This window comes from Lepidochelys kempii, chromosome 9 (genome assembly GCF_965140285.1).
Source record: "Lepidochelys kempii isolate rLepKem1 chromosome 9, rLepKem1.hap1, whole genome shotgun sequence".
NCBI classification, from domain to species: domain Eukaryota; kingdom Metazoa; phylum Chordata; order Testudines; family Cheloniidae; genus Lepidochelys; species Lepidochelys kempii.
Genome location: NC_136388.1, coordinates 58,598,539 through 58,625,445, shown reverse-complemented (window position 1 = coordinate 58,625,445; position 26,907 = coordinate 58,598,539). Strand labels below are relative to the sequence as shown.

The following is a 26,907-nucleotide window of genomic DNA, read 5'->3' as shown; positions in this document are numbered from 1 at the left end:
ACATTGGTGAGGCCTCATCTGGAGTACTGTGTCCAGTTTTGGGCCCCACACTACAAGAAGGATGTGGAAAAATTGGAAAGAGTCCAGCGGAGGGCAACAAAAATGATTAGGGGACTGGAACACATGACTTATGAGGAGAGGCTGAGGGAACTGGGGATGTTTAGTCTACAGAAGAGAAGAATGAGGGGGGATTTGATAGCTGCTTTCAACTACCTGAAAGGGGGTTCCAAAGAGGATGGCTCTAGACTGTTCTCAGTAGTAGCTGATGACAGAACGAGGAGTAATGGTCTCAAGTGGCAGTGGAGGAGGTTTAGGTTGGATATTAGGAAAAACTTTTTCACTAGGAGGGTGGTGAAACACTGGAATGCGTTACCTAGGGAGGTGGTGGAATCTCCTTCCTTAGAAGTTTTTAAGGTCAGGCTTGACAAAGCCCTGTCTGGGATGATTTAGTTGGGGATTGGTCCTGCTTTGAGCAAGGGGTTGGACTAAATGACCTCCTGAGGCCCCTTCCAACCCTGATATTCTATGATTCTATGACACTAGCCAGTATCTCCGGTCCCAGACACAACCCTAGGAATCTCTTTCTTGCAGTGTCCAGTTATGCCTGCTGGATGCTGCAAGCTTATATGAGTTCATCAACTTAACAAAGAAATTGATATGTACTAGGTTTGTTCTTCCAAGGGGAGTTTCTGACGTGCTTCAGACCAAACACACTGCTTCAGGTAGAATAAACAAATACATTTATTAAAAACAAAGATAGATTTTAAGTGATATTATGTGATAGGCAAAAACTCAGAGTGGTTATCAAAATAAAATAAAATAAAATATAAGCACTCTCAACCCTATTAGACTGGGCAACATCTAGATCGGTGGTTCTCAAACTTTTTTTTTCGTGAACCACTTGAAAATTGCTGAGGGTCTCAGTGGACCACTTAGTGATCTTTGCAAATGTTGTTTGTACCATTAGCTAACTATTGTAAAGCACTTTGGATAAAAGCTCTCCATAAAAAAACAATAATAATAGACATTTTTGTTCTACAAATAAAAGCACACAACTCATATTTTAATAACATTACCTTTCTAATGTGATGGATGTGCCCTCTCCCCCCACCATGGCAGCCCCCGAACTGGGGCTGGGAAGGAGGGCCATCTCTCCCCAGCAGTTGCAGCCCTGGAGCTGGGGAAAGTTGTCTTTTTCTTTGGTCGCCACAGCCCTGCACATCCCATATTCCCTCCACCCCCTCTTCTCACCCCACTGCCCCCTCCCACCTACTCCCTATTCCCTCGAAGGCCACCACCACTGTTCCCTCTAAGCTGTGCATGTGTGCATGTGCACATAGATCATAAACCCAGCGCACACGGAGAAACACCACATGCACAAAAATTTGCACAGAAGCACAACAAATTTACACAGAATAAATTTTTTGCTCACACGGCCTGTCAAAAATGAGAGGGAACATTGGCCACCACCTCACCTTACATGTGCATCTTCTCCAGGGTCCAGGCACCTAATTAGGCACCTTCCAAAACACATGGATTTTAGCTAGTGGTATGAGGAATCTGCTTTCACCCACCCCCACAATCTCTGCCATTTGGCAAGGTAACATACTAGTCTTTGGGACCACACTCTGCTTAGAGATCTGGGCCCCTGTATCCCTCTTCCTCAAGTACTCCCTGCCATTAATTTGGACAACCTTAACATGCTATATTCTGGTTCTGCAGAGGCTAATCTCACAAAACCAATATGATAGGGTTCAATTGCTTGGAGGTTTCCGTGTTGAGGACAGCAGAACTAACATGAGCTATTGGTTGCCTGGTTCTTCCTAGCACAGGTCATTTATTCCTCAGGTGATCAGTGGAATTACACTGTTAGCACCTTTTGGGCTCTTCTGCTTTTACAGGAGATTTGGGATAGGAGTTACCAGTAGAGGTATGTTTTTGGGTAGGAGAATGTTTAGGTTCCCAATGCCCTTCTCTCTTCCCAGGGGCAAAATGGGATCCTCCCTTCCCCCCAGTTTTAAACCCCTCTTTCTGTGGCCTGCCCTCAATAGATGCCTGAATCTGTTCAAAGGTGTCAGCTAAAAAATCCATCTCATCCACAGCCTTTACATCTTTGTCCCATAGACACTACTTTACATCAGCCTTATATATGCTTAGGAAATGCTCTTGAGCAACAAGATCCAGTTAATTAAGAAACAAAAGTGATTTTAAGTATAAAAGTAGGATTTAAGTGGTTTCAAGTAATAACAGACAGAACAAAGTAAGTTACCAAGTAAAATAAAATAAAACACGCAAGTCTATGCCTAATACATTAAAGAAACTGAATACAGGTAAATCTCACCCTCAGAGATGTTCCAATAAGCTTCTTTCACAGACTAGACTCCTTCCTAGTCTGGGCCCAATCCTTTCCCCTGATACAGTCCTGTTAGTTCCAGCTCTGGTTGTAACTAGGGGATTTCTCATGATTGGCAGCCTCCTTTGTTCTGTTCCACCCCCTTTTATGGCTTTGGCACAAGGCAGGAATCTTTTGTCTCTCTGGGTCCCGAACCCTCCTTCTAAATGGAAGAGCACCAGATTTAAGATGGATTCCAGTACCAGGTGACATGGTGACATGTCCTGTGAGACCCCAGCCTCCATTCTTTCCAGCCTGACTCACATGAACACAGGAAGGCTTACAGGGAATGCATCCGATGAAGTGAGCTGTAGCTTACGAAAGCTTATGCTCAAATAAATTTGTTAGTCTCTAAGGTGCCACAAGTACTCCTTTTCTTTATCTAAACAGAGCCATTTACAACCAATTGTCCTGGTTAATGGGAGCCATCAAGATTCTAAACCACCATTAATGGCCCACACTTTGCATAATTACAATAGGACTTCAGAGTTATATTTCATATTTCTAGCTTCAGATACAAGAATGATACATGCATACAAATAGGATGAACACACTCAGTAGATTATAAGCTTTGTAATGATACTTTACAAGAGACCTTTTCATGAAGCATATTCCAGTTACATCATATTCACTTATAAACATATTTCCATAAAACATACGGAGTGCAATGTCACAATTCCCTCAAAACTTGCCACTTCCTTACCCCTCACCCATTTTCCCAACAAATCTTTCATTTTGTTTACATATTCCCCATTACTCATACCAATATCCCTCTTAAGATTCCTAAATTTAACTCTATATGTTTCAAGCGTAATCTGAAAACTTTGCAAAACAGTATCTTTAAATTTACAATAATCTAAAGCAGTAAATCTCAAGCTATCTGATGTGGGGAACCGGCAATTTTTTTTCCCTAATGTGCGCGCAGACTAGCAGCTGATGGCTCACGGACTGGCACCAGTTCGCCGACCACCACTTTGAGTAACACTATCTAAAGCATCTTCAATAGGCATTACATTACCTAGAGAGCTCTGAAAGCAGGAATCTCTGCATTGGTTGCTGGCCAGAGCTCTGTTTGGGGAAGGAGATGGTATATTAGGAATGGAAATGGTGGGAGAGTTTAGAATGTGAAAAGGGGAGAATCCAATTTGTAGTAGGTCCAAAAGCCATTTTGCCATGGGTTAGCACTCCTCCTCTGCGCTCAACTTTGCTTCTTCATCCTATCTCTTAATCTGTTTTCCTGGCCCCCATTGCCATAACTGAGCAGCAGGATAATGGTTCCTGGTATCAGCAAGCAGGCTCTGTCTGGCCTTGCCACTCAACCTGGGTCTTGCAGAGGATGACCAGGAGCACTCTGGCTGAGCCTTCCATCCCCTAGAGCTCCCAGCTGACTCCACAGTTTCAGATAGCCTCTCATCACCCTTTTACTGCCCCACTCCCTGGGGGATGGGCGGGATGGGAGTCTTTGGTTCTGATTCGTTCAAAAAGTCTCTGGTGAACTTTCCTAGTCCCTTTGGCACTTTTGGAGAAAATGTAGCCTAGTGGATAGAGCCCAGGGACTTGGAAGTCCTGGGTTCTGGTCTTGGGCCTTGCCACTGGCCTGCTGGGTGCATTTGTGTGTGCAGGTCACTTCCCCACTCTGTGCCTCAGTTCCCCCAGCTGTAAAATGGGGCTAATGCTATGGACCTGCTTTGTAAAGCACTTGGAGATCCACTGATGACACGTCTCTATAAGTGCTAGATGGGATTATTTCTGGAAGGGTGGGCTCTGGTGACTAGGGCAATTGGACCCAACACTGGAGTGCCAATAAGAAGACTTTGGAGGCAGGTTTTTTTCCTTTTGGACAGGAGCTGTAAATGTGACTGTATATGTACAAGTCCCTCCTCCTGCCCCTGCTGTGCAGGGAAGGACAGGCCAGGCTGATCTCTGGGGCATGGGTCATTAGTGGGGGCAGTCAAGCCGCACTCCAAAGCAAGTGATCAAATCTGGTACAAGCCTTTCAATAGGGAGAGAGGTGAATGTGCTGCACTGGAGAGATGGGCCGAAGCTTCTCAGCAGATAGTAAATGCTCCAGAAAATGCATTTTTTCAGGGCGCCAAAATGATTTGCAAATTCAGTGAAATTTGACAATAGTTTCAGCTGAAAAAAATTCAGAAAAGTCAAAATATTTAATTTAAATTATTTCAGAAGGCAATGTTTTGACATTTCAATCCAATTTTTCCATTCAGAACAGAATTTTGTTCCAAATTTGCGTGATTTACAAAGAAAGAAAGAAAGAAAGTTTTGGAATAGCCTTCCGAGGGAAGTAGTGGGGGCAAAAGATCTATCTTGCTTTAAGATTAAACTCGATAAGTTTATGGAGGAGATGGTATGATGGGATAACATGGTTTTGGTAATTAAATATTCATGGTAAATAGGCCCAATGGCCTGTGATGGGTTTTTAGATGGGGTAAGATCCAAGTTACCCGGGAAAGAATTTTCTGTAGTATCTGGCTGATGAATCTTGCCCATATGCTCAGGGTTTAGCTGATCGCCATATTTGGGGTCGGGAAGGAATTTTCCTCCAGGGCAGATTGGAAGGCCCTGGAGGTTTTTCGCCTTCCTCTGTAGCATGGGGCACGGGTCACTTGCTGGAGGATTCTCTGCTCCTTGAGGTCTTCAAACTACAATTTGAGGACTTCAATAGCACAGATATAGGTGTGAGGTCTTTTTTAGGAGTGGTGGGTGAAATTCTGTGGCCTGCATTGTGCAGGAGGTCGGACTAGATGATCATAATGGTCCCTTCTGACCTAAATATCTATGAATCTATGAATCTATGAAAGAAAGAAAGAAAGAAAGAAAGAAAGAAAGAAAGAAAGAAAGAAAGAAAGAAAGAGAAAGGTGGTGTAAAACACCCCAAACCAACCCAAAATGAAACCAAAAACTCCCAAAATGCATTTAGGGTTGACTGAGCCGTGTCAGTTGCTTTGAAACAATGTTTCTTTCTTTTTTTTTCCAATTTGGCAAAAATTAAAAAAAAACATGAAAAAAAAATCAGTTTGGGTGCAAATCCAGCAGATTTGTTTTTCCAGCTTTTGGGCTGGCTTCCTGAAAAATCCAGTATTTGCTCCACTCTGCTACCCCGGCCTGTGTGTTTGGCAGAGAACAGGGGTTCCCAGACTATGGTCTGCAGACTCTTGCTAGTGACTCGCAGGAAGCTGGCTGCTCATATGGACCTGGCTTCTCCTGCGTCTGAGAAGCTACGTGGCATTAAAAGGCGCTACAATTACACTTTGGGTATAAATGGTTTTTAGTATGTTTCAAGTGCTGTGCTTTTGATTCGATTCAGTGTAATTTCATGCATAGAGAGAGGCCAGGGAAGGGTTTCTGAAAAGGGGGAAAAAACTATTTGATCAGTGAAAATGTAGAAAGTAGGGCTGTCAAGTGATTTAAAAAAATAATTGTGATTAATCACACTATTAAACAGTCATAGAATACTATTTATTTAAATATTTTTGGATGTTTTCTACATTTTCAAATATATTGATTTCAATTATAACACAGAATACAAGGTGTACGGTGCTCACTTTATATTTATTTTTATTACAAATATTTGCACTATAAAAAAAAAAGAAATAGTATTTTTCAATTCACCTAATACAAGTATTGTAGTGCAATCTCTTTATCATGAAAGTTGAATTATGTACAAAAAAATGACTGTATTAAAAAATAAAACAATGAAAAACTTTAGAGCCCACAAGTCCATTCAATCCTATTTCTTGTTCAGCCAATCGCTCAGACAAACAAGTCTGTTTACATTGCAGGAGATAATGCTGCCCGCTTCTTGTTCACAGTGTCACCTGAAAGTTAGAACATGACACAGCTGAAGTTGGCATCACAACATATTTACATGCCAGATGCGCTAAAGATTTTTATGTCCCTTCATACTTCAACCACCATTCCACAGGACGTGTCCATGCTGATGACAGGTTCTGCTTGATAACAATCTAAAGCAGTGTGGACTAACGCATGTTCATTTTCATCATCTAAGTCAGATGCCACCAGCAGAAGGCTAATTTTCTTTTTTGGTGATTTGGGTTCTGTAGTTTCCGTATTTGATTGTTGCTCTTTTAAGACTTCTGAAAGCATGCTCCACACGTAGTCCCTCTCAGATTTTGGAAGGCACTTCAGCTTCTTAAACCTTGTGTCGAGTGCTGTAGCTATCTTTAGAAATCTCACATTGGTACCTTCTTTGGTTTTGTCAAATCTGCAGCAAAAGTGGTCTTAAAATGAACATGTGCTGGGTCATCATCCGAGACTGCAATAACATGAAATATGTGGCAGAATGCGGGTAAAACACGGCAGGAGACATACAATTCTCCCCCAAGGAGTACAGTCACAAATTTAATTAATGCATTATTTTTTTAATGAGCTTCATCGGCATGGAAACATGTCTACTGGAATGGTGGCCAAAGCATGAAGGGGCATACAGATGTTTAGCATATTTGGGACGTAAAGACCTTGCAATACCAGCTGCAAAAGTGCCATGCGAACGCCTGTTCTCACTTTGTGGTGACATTGTAAAAAAGAAATGGGCAGCATTATCTCCTGTAAATGTAAACAATTTGTTTGTCTTAGTAATTGACTGAATGAGAAGTAGGACTGAGTGGACTTGTAGGCGCTAAAGTTTTGTATTGTTTTGTTTTTGAGTGCAGTTATGTAATAAAAAAAAATCTACATTTGTAAGTTGCACTTTCATGATAAACAGATTGCTCTACAGTACTTGTATAAGGTGAATTGAAAAATACTGTTTCTTTTGTTTATCATTTTTACAGTGCAAATATTTGTAGTAAAAATAATAATATAAAGTGAGCAGCGTACACTTTGTATTCTGTGTTGTAATTGAAATCAATATATTTGAAAATGTAGAAAAACATCCAAAATATGTAATAAATTTCAATTGGTATTCTATTGTTTAACAATGTGATTAAAACTGCAATTAATTGGGATTAATATTTTTAAATCATGATTAATTTTTTTGAGTTAATCATGTGAGTTCACTGCAGTTAATTGACAGCCCTAGTAGAAAGTAAGGCCCGCTTCTCTCTTGCATCAACGCAGCACAAAGGGGTCATAATGCTGCAGAAATGCCCCCCGGGAAATACCCTCTGCATAAAGGTGTTCCCCAGCCAGTGCAGAGTTGCCAGGATCACAGAGGTCCCTTCTGGCTTTATAATCTATGAAGCGTTTTGGTCTGCCTCCCCTCTACCCTTTTCGAGAAGCCAGTCTCCCATCCCTCCATCACTACAGGAGGAGAATCTCAGTGGGTACCAGGGAGTATGATTTTACAAACCAGTTTTAAAGCCAGTTGACTACACACATCTGTAATACTAGATACCAGTTTTCAGAGTAACAGCCGTGTTAGTCTGTATTCGCAAAAAGAAAAGGAGGACTTGTGGCACCTTAGAGACTAACCAATTTATTAGAGCATAAGCTTTCGTGAGCTACAGCTCACTTCTTCAGATGCATATCGTGGAAACTGCAGCAGGCTTTATATATACACAGAGAATATGAAACAATACCTATTCCCACCCCACTGTCCTGCTGGTAATAGCTTATCTAAAGTGATTTCCAGCACAAATCCAGGTTTTCTCACCCTCCACCCCCCCACACAAATTCACTCTCCTGCTGGTGATAGCCCATCCAAAGTGATAACTCTTTACACAATGTGCATGACAATTAAGCTGGGCTATTTCCTGCATACCAGTTGTAAGCAAGGTCTGAATGAGTTCTCTCCTGACAGCTAGCTGGGATGGGGAGAGACTTCAGGAGCTAACTGTATTTAGATGAACACACCTGCTCTGCCAAGACACCCAGCAGATAGAGCTGTGTTGCTCAAATATCAACTTTAACTGGTGTTGATGTGACATTCTATACCTTGGGGGAGTGCCCTGCAACTCCCATATTCCTCATTTGTATATAATTGTGATCTTGCACATAAAGCATGCCATGTGAGGTATCAGGGGTAAGGTTATGAACTGGTGAAAGTCACTGTTCTATCTAAATATGCATCTCTTTAATGCATATGAAGTTATGAGATTGTGTTGTATGGTTGTCAGTAAGACATGCTGTAAGTTGGGATATTGGTCAGATGTTAGCTCCCCAAAACAGCAAGGAAAGTAATCAATGCCCAGGTGGCTGTTGAACATCTATCAACAGCCATTGTCCAACAAGGGAGCAACAATGCAATGACTCACTTGCACAAGGCCGCACCAGGGGAATTGCTCAACCTTGCCTGGTGACTCAGCAATGCCCCCCAGACATGCCTGGACTTGCATTCTCCAAGCACATGGATTAAGGGTATAAAAAACACAGTGGTCACATGCTTGGCTTTTCTCTTTCCCCCACCTATGCTGCAAGCAACAAGGACGCTCAGAAGACTGAAGACTCCAACAGAGGAGACTTGCCCAGGTTTCAAGGGTGAAACCTGTGTATTATGACTTGTGAGAAAAACTGCTTAATCTAGATGTTGCCCAGTCTAATAGGGTTCAGAGTTTAGACTGCGTGCTTATATTTTCTTTTCTTTTGGTAACTAACTCTGACTTTTTGCCTATCACTTATAATCTATCTTTTGTAGTCAATAAATTTGTTTTACTGTTTATCTTTACCAGTGAAGTTGCCTGAAGTGTGTGGTAAACCTGCTCAGGTTTACAAAGGCTGGGGTATACAACCAGTGGCTCATCTTCAGCAGTGCAAGATGGTATATTCCTGAGGTACAAGACTGGGAGCATTTGGCTGGTGCCTTACTCTGTGTGATTCATCAATGGCCCTGGGAGCATTCCTGCAATCTAACTGGGTGTAGGGCTCCACATGCTGTTGTGCTGAGTGATAACAGCACCTGGAGGGGTTTGCTGCTTGTCACTAGCAAAGCATTGTGAGAGACAGCCCAGGCTGGAGAGTTAAGGGGGCACAGTGCTCCCATGGTCCCAGGCTGCACCCCAGGGATCCCATCACAGGTGGGTTACAAATCACTTTAGTACTGAATGCAGGGGTAGTGAAATGTTATCGATGTTGTAATCTTTATTGTATGAATAAAGGGGAGAAGAACTGTGCTTAACGTGTCCCAAATGAGGGGGTCACCCTCAGCTGAAAGGACCTCCCTAAACCAGGGGCTCAAATGCCAGACCCCTGTGAAAGTAAGAGCGGTGGGGACAGGTGTCCCAGCCAGGAGATGTGGTCTCTCCCTAAAGGGCTCTGGTCTGGTTTAACCAGTTCCTCTTCACTGTTCAAAGATAAAGCTAAATAGATGCCATTAGGAGCCTTTGTTATTTTAAGTGCTTAATTGGGAGCTGAAATCACTTGTGGTGGGACTGTGTTTCTGCCCAGCCTGCTAAAAGCTGACAATCACTAAGAGACTGATGTGCAGAGGTCACACCAGGGAGTCAGGTAGCAGCAGAAGGTAACTGACAGTTGACCAGCAGGAGCAGAACCAGTGGCTGGCAGGGAGGCCAGCAGAGAAGAGCTATGGCTGGTGAGGTGGCCAGCCAGAGCAAGTGCTCAGATGGCAGAGCAAGCAAGGTGCCTTCTTGCTGGGGTGGGTGGTGAACTCACACAGATACACCTCTGAACTCTGGGCTCTCACTGACCAAGGACAACCACTGTGAGTGGGGTATGGTGAGGGAATGGGTGGCGGGTGAAACCACGCTTTGGGGAGGATAGCCTGCTGGCTCTGCCCCTTATGCCCAAGGCCCAACCCCCCACAGCCCCAACCCCCCTCCCCCAAACAGGAGAATCCCTGAGGGTCCCCCCAACCAGAGGGTGCCGGCCTGCCCACCCTAGCCACACCGGGCCAAGCCGCTGGCCCCCCCACTACCTCCTCTGAGCACTGGGCTGGCCCCAGCGCCAGTCCCCGAGAGCTGGGCCAACCCCAACACTGGGCTAAGCTGCCTCCATGCCCCTCTGAACACCAGGCCAGCTTCAGCACCTTGCCTGCCCCCCCGAGCGCTGGACCCCCCGGCCAAGCCACCCCACTCCCACGCCCACCACTGACTCTCCGCATCCCTCCTCACTTCTCCGTCCCCAAGGAGGAGGGACATTGCAAGCAGCAGGGACTACCAGAGTGGGGGTGGAGTGGAGGAGATATGGCAGGGAGGCAGCAGAAGCAGCAGCAGGCAATGGGGGCCTCGAGGAAGGGATGGGGTGGGGCCACTCTAGGTCAGGTATCTGGCAGTGGGTGGGCAGCAGTGCCAAGGAAGGCTAAGCCTTCCCTGGCCTATTATACCTGCTGCCCATGGGTGAAGGAGCAGAGAGGGGCACAGAAAAGAACTTTTGGTGGTAGAACTCAAGAACATGAGGCAGAAGACTCTGTCTCACGCATGCTGGGGTGGGCGTCCTGCTCATAGTTTTATGTTTATGAATCCTGCTGGTGGTATGTTCCCTAATTAATGTCGGGTGACTTCCCTCCTCTCATTAAAAGTTTCTTTTCTACACTCAGACTCTGCTTGCGAGTGGGGAAGTATTGCCTCTTAGAGGCACCCAGGGGTGGTGTGTAATTTTCCCAGGTTACTGGGTGGGGGCTTGAGCCATTTCTGTGTTCTATTGTTGAAAAGGAACCCTAGATATTTGAACCCAGCCCTGGTTGCTGCCAGTTCCACCTGGCAGAAAGGTTACACAGTTTTTGTTACCACTTTGCGGTGGGGTATTCTCATGGAAGTGTTATCATTTCATGCTCTAGGAGGTGTGTATGTGGAGAAATGGTGGCTTCTCCATCCCTAATGACATCTGGATAATTGACTGGCACATGGAGCCACAGAGCTCGAGCACAGACAATGAAAATGTCTAGTATGTGTGTAGAAGTGAGCATGTCACAAACAGCTGGTGTTCAGGTGAAATAACAGCCACAATTCATTGTTGTTATCACCACAGTATTTACCAAGGGATGAGGTGCCAGTTATTCTTTCGATAGCGCTGCCAGCAGATGCGATCAAATGCTGTGCTTGCATCCCAGGGGCCTTAGTTTAACTGGGGACAGAGTTGCAGGATCAGATCCTAAGTGCCTATGTTCAACCACATATGTAAACAGGGTCTGAATGAATGCTTCCCTGACAGCTAGCTGGGAGGGGGAGAGACTATGGGTGTGTTTATTTAAATACAGTTTGCTCCTGCCTTGTTTACATAGTCATAATATACAGCTGTGTCAAAGGATCAACTTTGGCTGGTGTTGGGTACAAATGACCTTAGTACTGAATGAAGGGGTAGTGAAATATGGTTACCAATGTTGTAATTATTGTAGGAATACAGGAAAGCAGGACTGTGCTTAACCTGTCCCAAATGAGGGGGGCCACCCTCAGTTGAAAGAACCTAATTAAGCAGGGGCTTGAATGTCAGCGGTCTGGGAAAGTAAGAGGGGTGGGGACTTGTGTCCCTAGCTAGAAAACTGTATACCTTCAAAGGGTCTTTTGAGACTGGTTTAGCGTGTTCCTCCCTACTGTTCAAGAAATAGAGCTAAATAGGCTTCATTAGGACCCTCTCTGTTATGTCAAATACTGAAATCAGCTGTGGTAGGAGTATGTTTCTACCCTGCCTGCTAAGAGCTAAAAATCACTGAGAGCTGAAATCACTTGAGATGGGGTAGTGTTTCTGCCTAGCCTGCAAAGAGCTGAAATTTACTAAGAGACTGATGTGCAGCGATTGTAGCAGAGAGGCAGGTGGCAGCATGGTGAATGAGTGGCTGGTGCAGCAGAGAGGCATGATGAGCGGCCAGCAGGGCAGCTGGTGGAGAAGCAGGGTGATAGTGGTGAGCAGGCCGTCAGCAAAGCAGCGGTGGAGAGGTGCGATGAGCGGCTAGCAATTAGTGGAGAGGCACAGTGAGAGCGGTGAGCAGGCAGCCGGCATGAGTGGCCAGCAGGGTGGCGGGCAGAGAGGGGCAGAGAGCAAGTGCCCGAGCAGCAGAGCGAGTAAGATACCTCTTTACCCCACCGGGGGAGGGGGAAGTGAACTCTCCACATGTACCTCTGAACTCTGAGTCTGCACTGGCCAAGGACAGCAACTGTGAGTGGGGTGCAGAGAATGGTCAGGCAAGTGAAAGGGACCTTTGGGTTGCTGGACTTAAGAACCTGAGGGGAAAAGGACAATGTCCAACCTACTTGGGGGTGGGTCTTTTACTCATGGTTCATGTTTATGAATCCTGCTTGCGGTGTTTTCCCAAATTAACGCAGAGTTACTTCCCTCCTTTTATTAAAAGTTTCTTTTCTACACTCAGACTCTGTGCTTTTGAGTACAGAAGTATTGCCTCTCAGAGGCACCCAGGGCTGGTGTGTAAATTTCACAGGTTACTGGATGGGGGCTTGAGTCAGTTCTGTATTGTATCAATGGAAAGGAACCCCTAGATATTGAACCCAGCCCTGGTTGCTGCTGGCTCTGCCTGGCAGAAGGGTTACATATAAAACAGGATAAAACAATAACCACTGGCTCAAATCTCTCATGCTTGCTCTCAGCCCAGAAGCAGATTTTGTTAATGGGGAGAGGAGAGGGGGTTTATAAACACACATCTTCCTTTCCAATCTATGGCACATATGTGCCCCCATCACTGGAGTATCTGAGCATCTCACAATCTTTAATGTATTGACCCTCCTACACCCTTTGAGGTGGGGTGGTGCTGTCATCCCCTTTATTCAGATGGGAACTGAGACAGAGGCTAAGGGTATGTCCACACTGCAAAAGAGACCTGGCAGCAACCTCTGGATTGTGCAAATCGTTGGAGAAGCAGGTTTGTCTGGGGCGCGTCACAAACACCTTGGATCCCATGGTTTTACATATTTTCACTTTGGTGTTTTTTATTGTAGCCAAAACCAAAACTCCCATTGAATACAATGGGATCATGATGAGGTTTCTAATAATGCTATAATAATAATAATTAATTAATAATAATACTGTGAATTCAGATGTACAAATTACATTAATGTGGGTTTTTGCATGTGCTTTTACTATGTTTCTAATCTAAGGTTCTAAACATGGTTCAGAAATGTTTTTTCTTGTCTTGCACAAGAACTGAACATGTGTACGAGACCATGAACTTTGCAATTTGCTGAGATGCTAAAAGCCAACACTTCAGGTTAGTCTGGGACTGGTTTCACTTTCTTGTTGATAAAGAAGGAGGAATCTTTAGTCTGTTTATTCAGACTCAGCTGAGGCCGAGGAATTTCTACACAACATATTTATAGCAGCCACTTAGATATGATTTCCGTGTTAAGGAGAGGGAATGGTCAGAGAATGTTATTTCTTATTTACTTTTAAAAAGAACCTGACAAAATACATTATCACACAAGTGGCATTTCTGGGGCATATATCAGGAAATGCCAAATCACATCATTCTTGGTCAATAAGTCCCCTCACACTGAGCACCACTCCACATGCCTGGGAGGTGGGTTACGCTTCCCCTAGTGGAGGCTAGCTCCCTGTCCCACCTCTTCTACCAGTGGCCCCACCCACACGCCACCCCAGACCACACTCCCTCCCCTACTCAGCCGCCTACCTGCTTGGGCACCCTCCACGATGTTCACAGTTTCCCTCTTCTCCTCCCCTGCGAGGCCCCCACTGCTAGCACTTTCTGCATCCCTCCTTTCCTCCACTTCCCTCTCATCCCGCACAGGGGTGTGTGTATGAGGAGGGATGTGGTGGGTGTCTCACTGAGGTGCGGGGGGTGGAAGAGAGGAGGGAGATGATGGGGAGAGTCTCGCAGGGAGGGGGATGCAATGGAGGTGAGCAACGAGGAGGGATTCACCAGGCAGTGTCAGGCAGCGGGGCCTTGGGGAAGGGGCGGAGCAGGGAGGGGAAGAGGCTGACCACAGGCATAGCTACCATGGCTCAGGCGTCCGGCAGCAGGGCAGCTTTGCCAGGGGATTCTTGGCCTCCATTGGCCTATTATACCCGCTGCCCATGTCCACCTGTCTGAAGTAGTTTTGTGTTATTTAAACCCCATGTAAGCAGATCGGGTACACCTGCAGTGCTCAACATGGCAAAGAACCCAGGCCACATTGGATAGCTAAAGGGAAAACTACCAGCTATGCCCACCACAAACAGATCAGTGCTTGACATGTATCTAACAAGAAGCACTCATGTTCACAACTTCTCCCAAGGTCTCGTCTACTTTCTTTTGGTTTATTTGGAGAGCCCAACATCCCAAAAGAAGCAAATTGCATCAGCAAAGGAGAACAGAGCTGCCGCTCTTTGATCAACCAGTGAACCTTGGATTGGTGCCCACAGCTGTGCATTAAGGCCTACAGGGGACAGCTAGTGACAACTGGAGCAGTCACAATGCTCTGTCCCGTAACTAGTCAATCAGGCAGTGAATGACTGAGAATGACGGTGGAACCAGTAGAGGGGGGCCAGAACTAAACCCTGGAGTCAAACACCCCCAAACTATAGGGAATTTGGATCTATAGCCACACATCCATCCACCACTGTGATGGGGGCTCAGCACGGGGAGTAGCTGCCCTGCGTAGATTGTTCTTCCCTTGTGTTGTTACCTTCCTATACTGACAGTGAGTGCAGGGGAGGGAGAGCCCATCCTACACCTACACCATGACTTCAGTGGGACGCAAGCATGTGCAGGACAGGATTGCCATTATTGAATCAGGGCCTGTGTGCTGGAGAGGCGCTAGGAGGAACAGCAGAAGAAACCTGGCTGCCACAGCTGACTGCGAGACACCTGCACGTGTTCTAGTAATGTCAGCTGTTTTAAACCTCAACTGGAAATGCAAAGCCCTTTAAATCAACAATAAAACTCAGACTTTGTTTCTTAAGTGAGTTAACCTTCGTCATTCCGAATCTGTGGTTCTGAAGTTTTATATAACAGAGAGAATATTACTTTATTACCTTAAACCCACAAAACAACATACTCTGTCCTAGACGCAGCCTTCTTTACAATAGCCTCAACTTCACCCTGGCTTACCAAGGACCCAAGCAAATGACAGGAGCTGACGAAAGTCCAGAGTTGAATCTGATTGACTGCCACATGAGTCATTTTTATGTTCCTGTGCCCCAGCTGTGATGGAGAATAAAAGCCTCTGAATTAGTTGGGATTGTTGGATTAACGTTGTCTGTGAGTCTACGTGAATGATTGTTTTTTACCCTAAAAATCTATGAAGCTATAACACTGCTAGGCACTGACTTGCTATCTGCACCTGGGCCCCACATACTAGGGCTGCTCTTTGGAGCCCAGGAAGGTGGGGATCTGGCTATCTGGGCAACATCTCTTGCTCTGTACATCATGAAGGCAGCAGAGATCAGCTGAGTTGGTTCTGCTGATAGTTCCTAGGGTGAAATGCTCCGAGGCCAGCAGCAAGGGGCTTTGGTCTCACAATTTACTTTGTCCAGCAGTTGGTGGATTATTTCTGTTTCATTTGGCTTTGGTCCATGACTGTTCTGTGTCTTGTTCTGGTACCCCATGAACCCAGTAAGTTCCAATAGCCTGTTCTCAGTCCCTGCACTGACACAGGGATCAGGGACAGGTTGGGCAGTCAGCCAGCTAATCTGAAGCTTCTCAGACTTCGCCTACTTTCTGAGTCCCATTTGCCACTAGATTCTCTGCCTGCAAAGCCCTTTCATGATGTCATCCCCCTCCCACTTAGGTTTTATGACTTTTTCTTGGGAGAATGGGCAGGACTCTCACTGGTTCCAGGAATGTTTATGAGGCCCTTTCTTACCCACTAGAGCCCTATGCCGTATGGTCCTATGCCCTACCCCTGGTGCTGGGGTTGGACCTTTGGCTCTGCCCTTTGGCTTGGCAGCTGGCTCTGGTTCCAGGCTCCTGACTCCAACCATTAGGCCTGATTGCCCATGCCCTGGTCCCCACAGGGAGGTGTAACGGGATGTATTCCCCATCTTAGCTCTGAAAGAGTTAACCGGAGCTGGAGAGCTCAGTTAGGGCACCTGGTTGCACCTTGTGGGTGGGCCAGGCCCAATTACAGAGGAGTGCTGAGACTACCTCTGAGCCCTTTTCGCTGCCAGTTTGGGTCTCCAGAACCCTGCCTTGTTGAGACAGACATGCCAGCCTGCTGCAACACAGACCCAGGGTCTGAACCACAGACCCCAAAGCTGCAGACTTAACTGCAAACATCTTAAGAAGTTCTCCTGTCTCCAGCACCCAGACACCAAGCTCCCAATGGGATCCAAACCCCAAATAAATCTGTTTTACTCTGTATAAAGCTTATACAGGGTAAACTCATAAAGTGTCCGCCCTCTATAGCACTAATAGAGAGATATGCACAGCGGTTTGCTCCCCCAGGGATTAATCACTTACTCTGGGTTAATTAATAAACAAAAGTGATTTTGTTAAGTATAAAAAGTAGGATTTAAGGGATTTCAAGTAATAACACACAGCACAAAGTAAATTACTAAGTAAAATCAATCAAAATATGCAAGGCTAACTTAGGATCTAGTTACAAATACTAACTTCTCACCCTAGATGTTATCTCAGGTACAATCCTTTTCAGACCAACGTTGTAGTTGATGGCCTGGGTCCAGTAATCACTCACACCCCCATATTTACAGTCCTTTGTTACAGTTTCTTTCAGGCATCTCTTTGTGGCGGAGAGGCCATTTCTTGAGCCAGCTGAAGACCAAAATGGAGAGGTTTCCAGGGCCTTTCATTGTCTCTCTCTTATGGGCAGAAACCCCTTTGTTCTTCTGTGCAAAATCACAGCAACAAGATGGAGTTTGCAGCCACCTGAGCAAGTCACATGTCTATGAATGATTCAGCTTTTTGCAGGCCAACGCCATTGTTTACATATTAGTTGGAACGTTCCCAGGAAAGCTCAGATGTGGATTGCCGTCTCCCAAAGTCCATTGTTAGTTAAGTGCTCCCAATTACTTGAATAGACCCTTCACAAATATGTTGGGCAAACACTTCAAATACAAGCATAGAGCCAATGCTCATAACTTCAGATATAAAAATGATACAAGCATACAAATAGGATGAATATATTTAGTAGATCATAACCTTTGCAAAGATATGTTACATGGCATATCTAGCACAAAGCATATTCCAGTTATGTCATATTTACACTCATAAGCATATTTCCATAAACGTATAGAGTACAATGTCACACCTCCTTCAAAGTGTCCGGTTCTCTGATACTCTCCTTATAGTTTTCAGAGTAGCAGCCCTGTTAGTCTGTATTCGCAAGAAGAAAAGGAGGACTTGTGGCATCTTAGAGACTAACCAATTTATTTGAGCATAAGCTTTCGTGAGCTACAGCTCACTTCATCGGATGCATGCTCACAAAAGCTTATGCTCAAATACATTGGTTAGTCTCTAAGGTGCCACAAGTCCTCCTTTTCTTTTTGTCCTTATAGTGATGTCCATGGCCAATGCTACTCTGGGTCAGCAGGTGGGAGGGTGCCGTACTGTTGTCAGGTGTTTGGTTTTCGACTGGAACGCCTGGTCAAAAAGTAACTCTGGTGACTCCGGTCGGCGCTGCCATTTAAAATCCAGTTGCAAGCCGGGGACTAAGGCAGGCTCCCTTCCTGTCCTAGCTCTGCACGGCTCCCAGAAGCGGGCATCAGGTCCCTGCTGTCCCTACACACATGGGCAGCCAGTGACACTCAGCATGCTGGCCCCATCCCAGGGCCAGCTCCACAGCTCCAATTAGTCGGGAACCTTGACCAATAGGAGCTGCGGGGGCAGCATCTGCGGGTGCAAGGGCAGTGCGTGGAGCCTCCCTGGCTGCCGATGTGGTGAAGGGCTGCAGGGAGCTGGCGGCCGCTTCCTGGGAGCCACGGTAAGCACTGCCGGGACCCTGCACCCCAACCCCCTGCCCGAGCCCGGAGTCCCCTCCTGTACCCAAACTCCCTCCTGCAGGTCACACCCTGACCATACCCTGCCCCAGCCCCCTCTTCTACCCCAAAACCTTCAATGCTGCCCCACCCCAGGTCCTGCACCCCCAGCTGGAGTCCTCACTCACTCCCTACACCCCAACCCCCTGCCCCGCCCCGATCCCCCTCCTGCACCCCAAACCCCTCACCCCAACCCCAGAGTCCACACCCCCAGCTGCAGCCTTCACCCCCTACCCCCCCACACACACACCCCACACCTCAACCTCCTACCCCAGCCTGGGGAGAGTGGGGGAGAGTGAGCAACAGAGGGATGGGGGATGGAGTGAGTGGGGGTGGGGCCTTGGAGAAGGGGCAGGGGAGGGGTGTTTGGTTTTGTGCCATTAGAAAGTTGGCAATCCTAGGGTCATGCGAGCTCCTAAGCTGGGTTTGGCTGGAGAGCATGGGATGCAGCATAGCCATCCTAGCACTTAGGGCTCCTGCCCACACTAGGGCAGCCTGAGAAATTTGATGAAATAAAATTATAGATTCTAAGCCCACACAGGACCATCCTGATCATCTAGTCTGGACCTCCAGCACATTTCAGGCCACAGAACCTCACCTGCCTACAGCTGTAACAGAGCCCTAACCTCTGGCTGAGTCACTGACGTCCCCAGAACATGGTCTAAAGACTTCAAGGTACAGAGACTCCACCACTGATACTAGTTTAAACTTGCAAGTGAGCCATGCCCCATGCTGTAGAGGAAGGTGAAAACCCCCCAGGGTCTCTGCCAATCTGACCTGAGGGAAAATTCCTTCCCGACCCCAAATATGGTGATCAGTTAGACCCTGAGCATGTGGGCAAGACCCACCAGCCAGACACCTGGGAAAGAATTCTCTGTGGTAACTCAGAGCCCTCCCCATCTAGTGTCCCATCGCTGGCCATTGGAGATATTTGCTGCTAGCAGTCGCAGATCGGCTACAATGGTAGGCAGTCCCATCACACCATCCCCTCCTTAAAGAGCTCATTCTTGAAGCCAGTTAGTTTTTTTGCCCACACTGTTCCAAAACTTCACTCCTCTGATGGTTAGAAACCGTCATCTAATTTTGAGCCTAAACCTGTTGATGGCTAGTTTATAGCCATTTGTTCTTGTGGCCCTATCACGATTGGCCCTTAATTTAAGTAATTTCTCTCCCTCCCAGGTGTTTATCTCTTTGGTGTATTTATCGAGAGCAATCATATCTCCCCTCAACCTTCTTTTCGTTAGGCTTAACAAACCAAGCTCTTTGTGTCTCCTCTCATAAGGTAGATTTTCCATTCCTCGGATTATCCTAGTAGCCCTTCTCTGCACTTGTTCCAGTTTGAATTCATCTTTCCTAAACATGGGAGACCAGAACTGCACACAATATTCCAGATGATGCCTTGTATAATGGTACTAAGACTTCCTTGTCTCTAGTGGAAATACTTCACTGATGCATCCTAGGACTGCATTAGCCTTTTTCACAGCCACATCACACTGGCGGCTCACAGTCATCCTGTGATCTACCAGTACACCCAGGTCTTTCTCCTCCTCTGTCACTTCCAACTGATAAGTCCCCAGCTCATAACAAAAATTCTTGTTCTTAGTCCCTAAGTGCATGACTTTGCATGATTAAACTTCATCCCATTTCTATTACTCCAGTTTTCAAGGTCATCCAGATCATCTTGTATGACATCCAGTCCTCCTCCATATTGGCAAAAAAACCCACCTCCAGGCACAGGAACTCTCCCATGCTGATACTGCAGCACCGAAACCACGTCCTGCGCCCCACACCTCCTGTTGTCGTGGTCAGAGCCAGAACCCTGAAGAGTTGTATCCTGAGTGTAACTGTCACCCCCCTTCACCTACCCATGGTACAACTGCCTGTGGGCTCACTCTGTTGGGTAGCTCCACACAGGTTAGCACGATGAACTCCCTGAGCACTCATATACCTGGGTTACGGTAAATCCAAGTTATTGAACACCCGGGGGTACTGTCTGCAGTGAGGGAGTGGCTGGGATTCTCAGAAGGCAGCTAAGCAAATGAACCCTTCTGAAGCTCACAGGAGAGCTGAGTGCACATCAGCAAAGCTCCCCACGTCCTTTCGAGTGTTTTATTTGCTTAGGCTCATTTGCTATATCTCTTCTGGGCCACGTTTGCTCAGTTACGCGGCTCCACGCAGAGCTATGTCTCCCTAAGCCGTGAGCGGCCAGTGGTGCGTTCCAGATAATGGCCAGGGAAAGCTTCAATCAGACCGTGGCTGACCAAAATGTAAAGTGGCTCCGCTCAGATGCACACTTCCACTAGTTTCAGAGTAACAGCCGTGTTAGTCTGTATTCGCAAAAAGAAAAGGAGTACTTGTGGCACCTTAGAGACTAACCAATTTATTTGAGCATAAGCTTTTGTGAGCTACAGCTCACTTCATCGGTTGCATACTGTGGAAAATACAGAAGATGTTCTTATACATACAAACCATGAAAAAATGGGTGTTTACCACTACAAAAGGTTTTCTCTCCCCCCACCCCACTCTCCTGCTGGTAATAGCTTATCTAAAGTGATCACTGTCCTTACAATGTGTATGATAATCAAGGCGGGCCATTTCCAGCACAAATCCAGGGTTTAACAAGAACGTCTGAGGAAGGGTTGGGGGGGGTAGGGAAAAAGAAGGGGAAATAGGTTAGCTTGCATAATGACTTAGCCACTCCCAGTCTCTATTCAAGCCTAAGTTAATTGTATCCAATTTGCAAATGAATTCCAATTCAACAGTCTCTTGCTGGAGTTTGGTTTTGAAGTTTTTCTGTTGTAATATCGCAACTTTCATGTCTGTAATCGCGTGACCAGAGAGATTGAGGTGTTCTCCAACTGGTTTATGAATGTTATAATTCTTGACATCTGATTTGTGTCCATTTATTCTTCTACATAGAGACTGTCCAGTTTGACCAATGTACATGGCAGAGGGGCATTGCTGGCACAAGATGGCATATATCACATTGGTAGATGTGCAGGTGAACGAGCCTCTGATAGTGTGGCTGATGTTATTAGGCCCTGTGATGGTGTCCCCTGAATAGATATGTGGACACGGTTGGCAACGGGCTTTGTTGCAAGGATAGGTTCCTGGGTTAGTGGTTCTGTTGTGTGGTATGTGGTTGCTGGTGAGTATTCGCTTCAGGTTGGGGGCCTGTCTGTAGGCAAGGACTGGCCTGTCTCCCAAGATTTGTGAGAGTGTTGGGTCATCCTTCAGGATAGGTTGTAGACCCTTAATAATGCGTTGGAGGGGTTTTAGTGGGGGACTGAAGGTGACGGCTAGTGGCGTTCTGTTATTTTCTTTGTTAGGCCTGTCCTGTAGTAGGTGATCACTAGTGCCCGCCATGGCCAGCGGGGTGCCTCTCCTGAGACCGCTGTTAAATTGCTTCCCAGAGCAAGAGGCTGGAGCTTCCTCCAGTTTAGAATATTTATGTGATTCATTGCACTGATTTAGCATACGTCCCACATTACATTCACAAAGCCAATCGGCTCCACGTCAAGCAACAAACGTGAGGAAATGGCAGACTTCAGCTTGCCTCACAGCTTTAATTGCCCGCCCTTGTTTCTGTGCATCACGGTACAGTTTTTAACTGGGTCTCAGCGTGAGACGTCTCAAGCAACAGTAGCCACACCTACCACTGCCTGCTCTGTCTAGTTACATTTTTTGCCATGAAAACTTATGAAAAATGGATCCTGGGGCTGTTTCTTCTCAATGACTATTTATAATTGGGAAGGCAAAGGAAAAGGAGAATTGCCTCCATTAGCTTCTTTCTGCTTTAAAATTACTGCCTATGTGTCCCGCTTCATGAACACTGTCCTCATCCCCCACAGCCTGTGTCCCCTGTTTCTCTTTCCCCAATTGTTTCTTATTTATTTTGTCTGTTCTTTTCCTTCCCTTCCTGTTTTGTGCAGCTTTCCAGGTTTGGCTCAGTCAGTTTGAAATATTTTTTTTCAGTTCGGCTCGGATTACTTTCTAAATCACTTGTCCAGCCCGCCCCCATCTCCCCAATCACTCCCCACTTTCTAATTTTCTTTTGTTATAGGAGGCCAAGCATGAGAAACACTATACAGAGTAGCAAAAATATACTACATACACTACAGTATAAGCTGTAGGAAAGAATAATATTCTTTTAAGTGGCTGCCGTGGCTGGTGCACGTTGCACTAATCTCTCGCAGTTCAAATCCCCATTCCTGCAATGAGACAGAAATTGAAGTCAGTGTACCTTCTACATCAGTCTTAGCATCCAAACCCTGTCCAAATGCTGGAGGTCATTGCTACAACTCCAGTGTCCCCCCATTGCTAGGACATGTACTGCTTCCCTGGTGGTAGCAATTCTCACAAAGACCAGGCATAGGTAGTTTAGCCACCAGTTCAGAGCAGGTCCAGATAACACACTGGTTAAGATGCTGGTGGACGCTAGCACTCCTGTCATTGTTACCACAGGGGGAGCTGCATTGGTGGTAGCTCAGAGGTCAAGTATTTGAAGAAAAATGTCTGTCTCTCAGGCCTTGTCCAGACTAACAAAAGCCCAGCCTCCACTGGGAGACTGTAAATGTTCATCAGCACTGGATGCTCTTGAGCTGGTGCTGAGAGGTTTAACTACTAGTCTAGACAGGAAGGAGTGGGCTGCGGCCCTGAAGTCTCAAATGCTTTTTGTAGTGGGGCTGAAAAGGCCTTTGTCCTGTTTTAACTAACCCACCTTCAGCACTGATTTCCCTAGAGTGTCCAGGGCTAGAGCAGTGGAGAACTGGTGCTTAGATAGCATGGCAAAGGGTAACAGGCTAAACTGCAAGAGAAGGACAGAGGCCCTCGGCCGTCCTGGTCCCGTGCAGTGTGGGGAGACCACTGAACGCTAGTGGCAGCTCCAGAACAAGTCAAAGCAACACTCTCTGTTGGAAAGGAGCTAGAATCGCCCTTGCTGTGTCCCGTTGTTGGGCACGAGCTGGGCTTTGCGGAATCTGCTACTGCTCTGTTCCACATCCCTAGCACAGAGCACTGAGGTGCTGAGGCCCTGGCAGGAGCAGGTACGACATGAGCTGAGTTTGGTGTTGTGCCTAGCACACCTGGCCAGTGGAGTCGGCTGCTGCTGCATACTGCCACTGCTCAGAAGCCAGGCAGGCCTGCAGCAGAAGTTGAGCCCTGTCAGTGCCCTGTACCTCTCTGTGGCTGGCTCAAGCCAGTGGGAAGGGCCCCCCACTTCCTAAGAGCAAGGTACTGATTTAGAGGGGGAATAGCCCACCCTTGTCATTCCCTGATTAAATACCTCCCGGCTCTCACCTCTGCTGCCTCTCTCCAATCTCTTTCATGTACTCGTCATGGCCGGTTGTCACGCTGATGTAACTGAGCTTCTGCAGCAGCCTGCAATTGACAGGTGTTGTTACGTGTGCTGTGAGCGATAAAGTCTGGTGATTCATGTCCCTGCCCCTTTCGATGTGTGCCAAAGGGGGGAGGTCAGATTCAAGTCCCTGAATCCCAAATCCACTTGGATGGTTTCAGTTAAAAGGTGTTTGTTTTCTGATTCAGATGTGGCCAGAATCTTAGGAGAGAAGCTGATCTCACAGACATTTCAACCTTACCACTTGTGAGATTTCAGTGTCATTTTAACAGGGTGGGCTAGAGGCGGTCACTCGATTCCCTTAGAAGAGCAGCAGGAAGCTGCAGAGCAAGGGAGTTTGCAATGCGTAAGCTCCAGCAGAGAAGAGAGGGACTTGAAAACTTTGGGTTAAGTGTTTATTAATGTAATAACACAGAAGCTGAGAAGGGTCAAAGGGTTTGTGAATTATTGAGGAAATCCCTTGAAGGGGTAAACTGAGGCAAGGCAGGCCACCTGCAGAGCAACCTCTAGCCGTGAGGGGGCAGCGGGGAGGAGGCCAGCCTGGTGACGTTCATAAAATCAAGACAAGAGCTTTAGACCTGATGGGGGCTTGACCCTGAACCCTGGCGCTGATGCAGCCTCATACCAAACCTCAAATGCTAGCCCTGAGGATACAGCCGCAACATGAACCTGAGTGGTAGCCTAAACCAAATCCAGCTCGGAATAGCACCTCCCTCGCCGGCCCCTAACTTTCAGCCCTTGGCAGGGCCATGCTGGCAGTGCCATGAACAAGGACCACGCAGGTACAGGGAGCAGCCCAGGCAGTGGATTTCCCCTGTGTACCTGGTATGCTACACAGCACTGCCACGGTTAATAGGAAACCTTGTGATTTTATCCGGGTGCTGTTGCACAATAATATCTTGGACACTAGAAAGTAATGCAGAATACAGAGCAGGGAAAGTATTTTACTCTATGGTTTAAAGCACTATGTAAATTTATGAAAATATTAGTAGTGATCATTAATTATTGACTGATTGTTAACAAAGCTCCCCAGAGCAACCTAGCATCCTTTGTAAAGAGGAATTTAAATCTGGTCTAAGGACCACGCAGGTACAGGGAGCAGCCCAGGCAGTGGATTTCCCCTGTGTACCTGGTATGCTACACAGCACTGCCACGGTTAATAGGAAACCTTGTGATTTTATCCGGGTGCTGTTGCACAATAATATCTTGGACACTAGAAAGTAATGCAGAATACAGAGCAGGGAAAGTATTTTACTCTATGGTTTAAAGCACTATGTAAATTTATGAAAATATTAGTAGTGATCATTAATTATTGACTGATTGTTAACAAAGCTCCCCAGAGCAACCTAGCATCCTTTGTAAAGAGGAATTTAAATCTGGTCTGCTAACAGCGAACACCTCGGTTAGGAGTGACTGACAGTTCCAGAATGCACATGGAGAGGAAAAAAGAAAGAAAGGTACACGCAACAGGTCTGGGATGATGATTTTTTCAATGGCAACTGCCTAGATGAAATGAAACAGCCACAAATCAGAGTAATTCCAACTCTTCAAAACACACTCACACTCACTCGTTCATGCTCACTAATAAAAAGGGGCTGCCCCCAGCATTACATACCATTCTGTGAACCGGTCTAGCTTGCTGTGGGAATCTGATCCACGGCCCTCTATTCATGAAAACAATCACCATTGAGAAGTTAGATTTTATTTTCTTGCCATGTAACAGCTCTCGAGTCATTAGACAGGAAGGAACAGCTGGGTTACCTTTTGCTCGGCTTGACATGATAGAAGTGTCTCTGCTGCACTTGTTTTCTGAAGTCTGAACTCTGAATCTCAAGTGGAATGTTTTATGGCTCAGGAGCTGAAGACAGCCTCACGAGCACCTCCCCCTGGGGTTTCAGAGTTCCTCCTCTAACTTTCCTCCAGTTGCAAAGGAGCTGTCAGCACGGGACAGGTGTGCTCCTTCTCAGTGAACTGCATAGGGAAATGAAGGCAAATACACTGATTTTCACTTCTTCTCCTTTCTCTTCCCCCATACACCCCACCAAACGTGCTGCCCTTCCCCCCACCACACCCACTAGCCTTCCTGCATCCCGTCCCTCCAAAATGACACAACCCAACCCTCTCTTCCCACAGCCAGTTTCTATTCTGCCTTCCCACAGCGGCTTGTGGTTCAGTCCCTTAGCCCTGGGTCGCTGTCTCCTGGGTGCTGGCCAAAGACGACCCTGAACTAGCAGCTGGAAGGCAGCTTACATGGGGAATGTGTATGGAGTGAGAAGGAGAACTTCGGAGAGCAAAGAAGTAAGGTGAGGCTGGAGCCCTTCCAGGTCAGGGTCCCCCACCCCTTGTTGTGGCTTTTTCAGAAACACTCCGGGGCCACTGTGCTCACATCTTGGGGGAGTAATCTGGCCCCTGGACTCTAGTTCCAGACTCTTGGATTTTGGGGTTCTTTATAAACAATATAAATAATGAGTCATTGGGCCAGAGAGAGAGAATGACTCTGTTGCCTAGTGGTTATGGCACCCACTGGGCGGTCAGGGGGACCCAGGGTCCAACCCCCTGCTCCAATGACTAATTCTTTAGATGTAGCAGGAGAGATTGACAGGGCCTCACCCCAGAGTCTCCCATCGCCCAGTGGTTAGAGCACTCTCCTTAGAGGATTTAAGCAGGAGTCTGCCACATCCCTGGCGAGTGCGCTACCCATGAGGCTAACAGTTTTAAGGGAGGCTGCGGTAGCAACCTCTGCCCAGCCAGACTTTGAATGGGACCCAATCCAGCAGGCAGCCTCGGGGCACACCCACTGGCCCAGGCCCTAACAAGACTGATCTTCCCCCAATGTGTGCATTGCTCTCAGGCGTAGACAGGAGATAGGCATCAGGATGCCCAGAGGGAGGCAGCAGTACATGTGCTCCAAGGCAGAAATTGAGGCACCGAGGGAATTCGGACACCTACAGAGTTCGGCAGGAGTTTTGTGAACTACAGAGGAGCCTAAAACCAGGACGTAGGCACTGAAATCTGGGCTTTGGGCACCTGAGTCCCTTTGTGAATCTAGGCCTTCCTCCTACTATACCTCACTGCCCCACCTGGAAAGTGAGACACAGCATGTCCCCACCTCCCAGGCATGTGTGAAGAGTTGACAGCCATAAGATGCTCGGATATGATGTTCATGATGCCACACAAGTATCTTAGCTAGGTCGGGTCTCACCAGGGTGCCCTGCCCACATTTCAGATGTTCTTTCGGAGCACCAGCCTCAGCATCCCTGCTGGGTGAAAGCCAGAAGGCAGAGGCTATTTCTAAGCTGCACAGGGCACCATCCACAAAGGGCTTTCGAGCTAAAGAACAATGACT

General features: G+C 46.8%; 1 long non-coding RNA gene across 1 annotated transcript; it reads right to left on the bottom strand.

The window, feature by feature from the left end:
- Nucleotides 1-22,293: 22,293 nt before the first annotated feature.
- On the bottom strand, nucleotides 22,294-25,407 carry LOC140916926 (uncharacterized). Its single transcript, XR_012160688.1, has 4 exons — nucleotides 25,323-25,407; nucleotides 25,177-25,225; nucleotides 23,504-23,584; nucleotides 22,294-22,416 (listed from the first exon to the last, which is right to left on the bottom strand). It is a non-coding gene; the product is annotated as an uncharacterized LOC140916926 (long non-coding RNA).
- Between the last annotated feature and the right edge of the window lie 1,500 nt (nucleotides 25,408-26,907).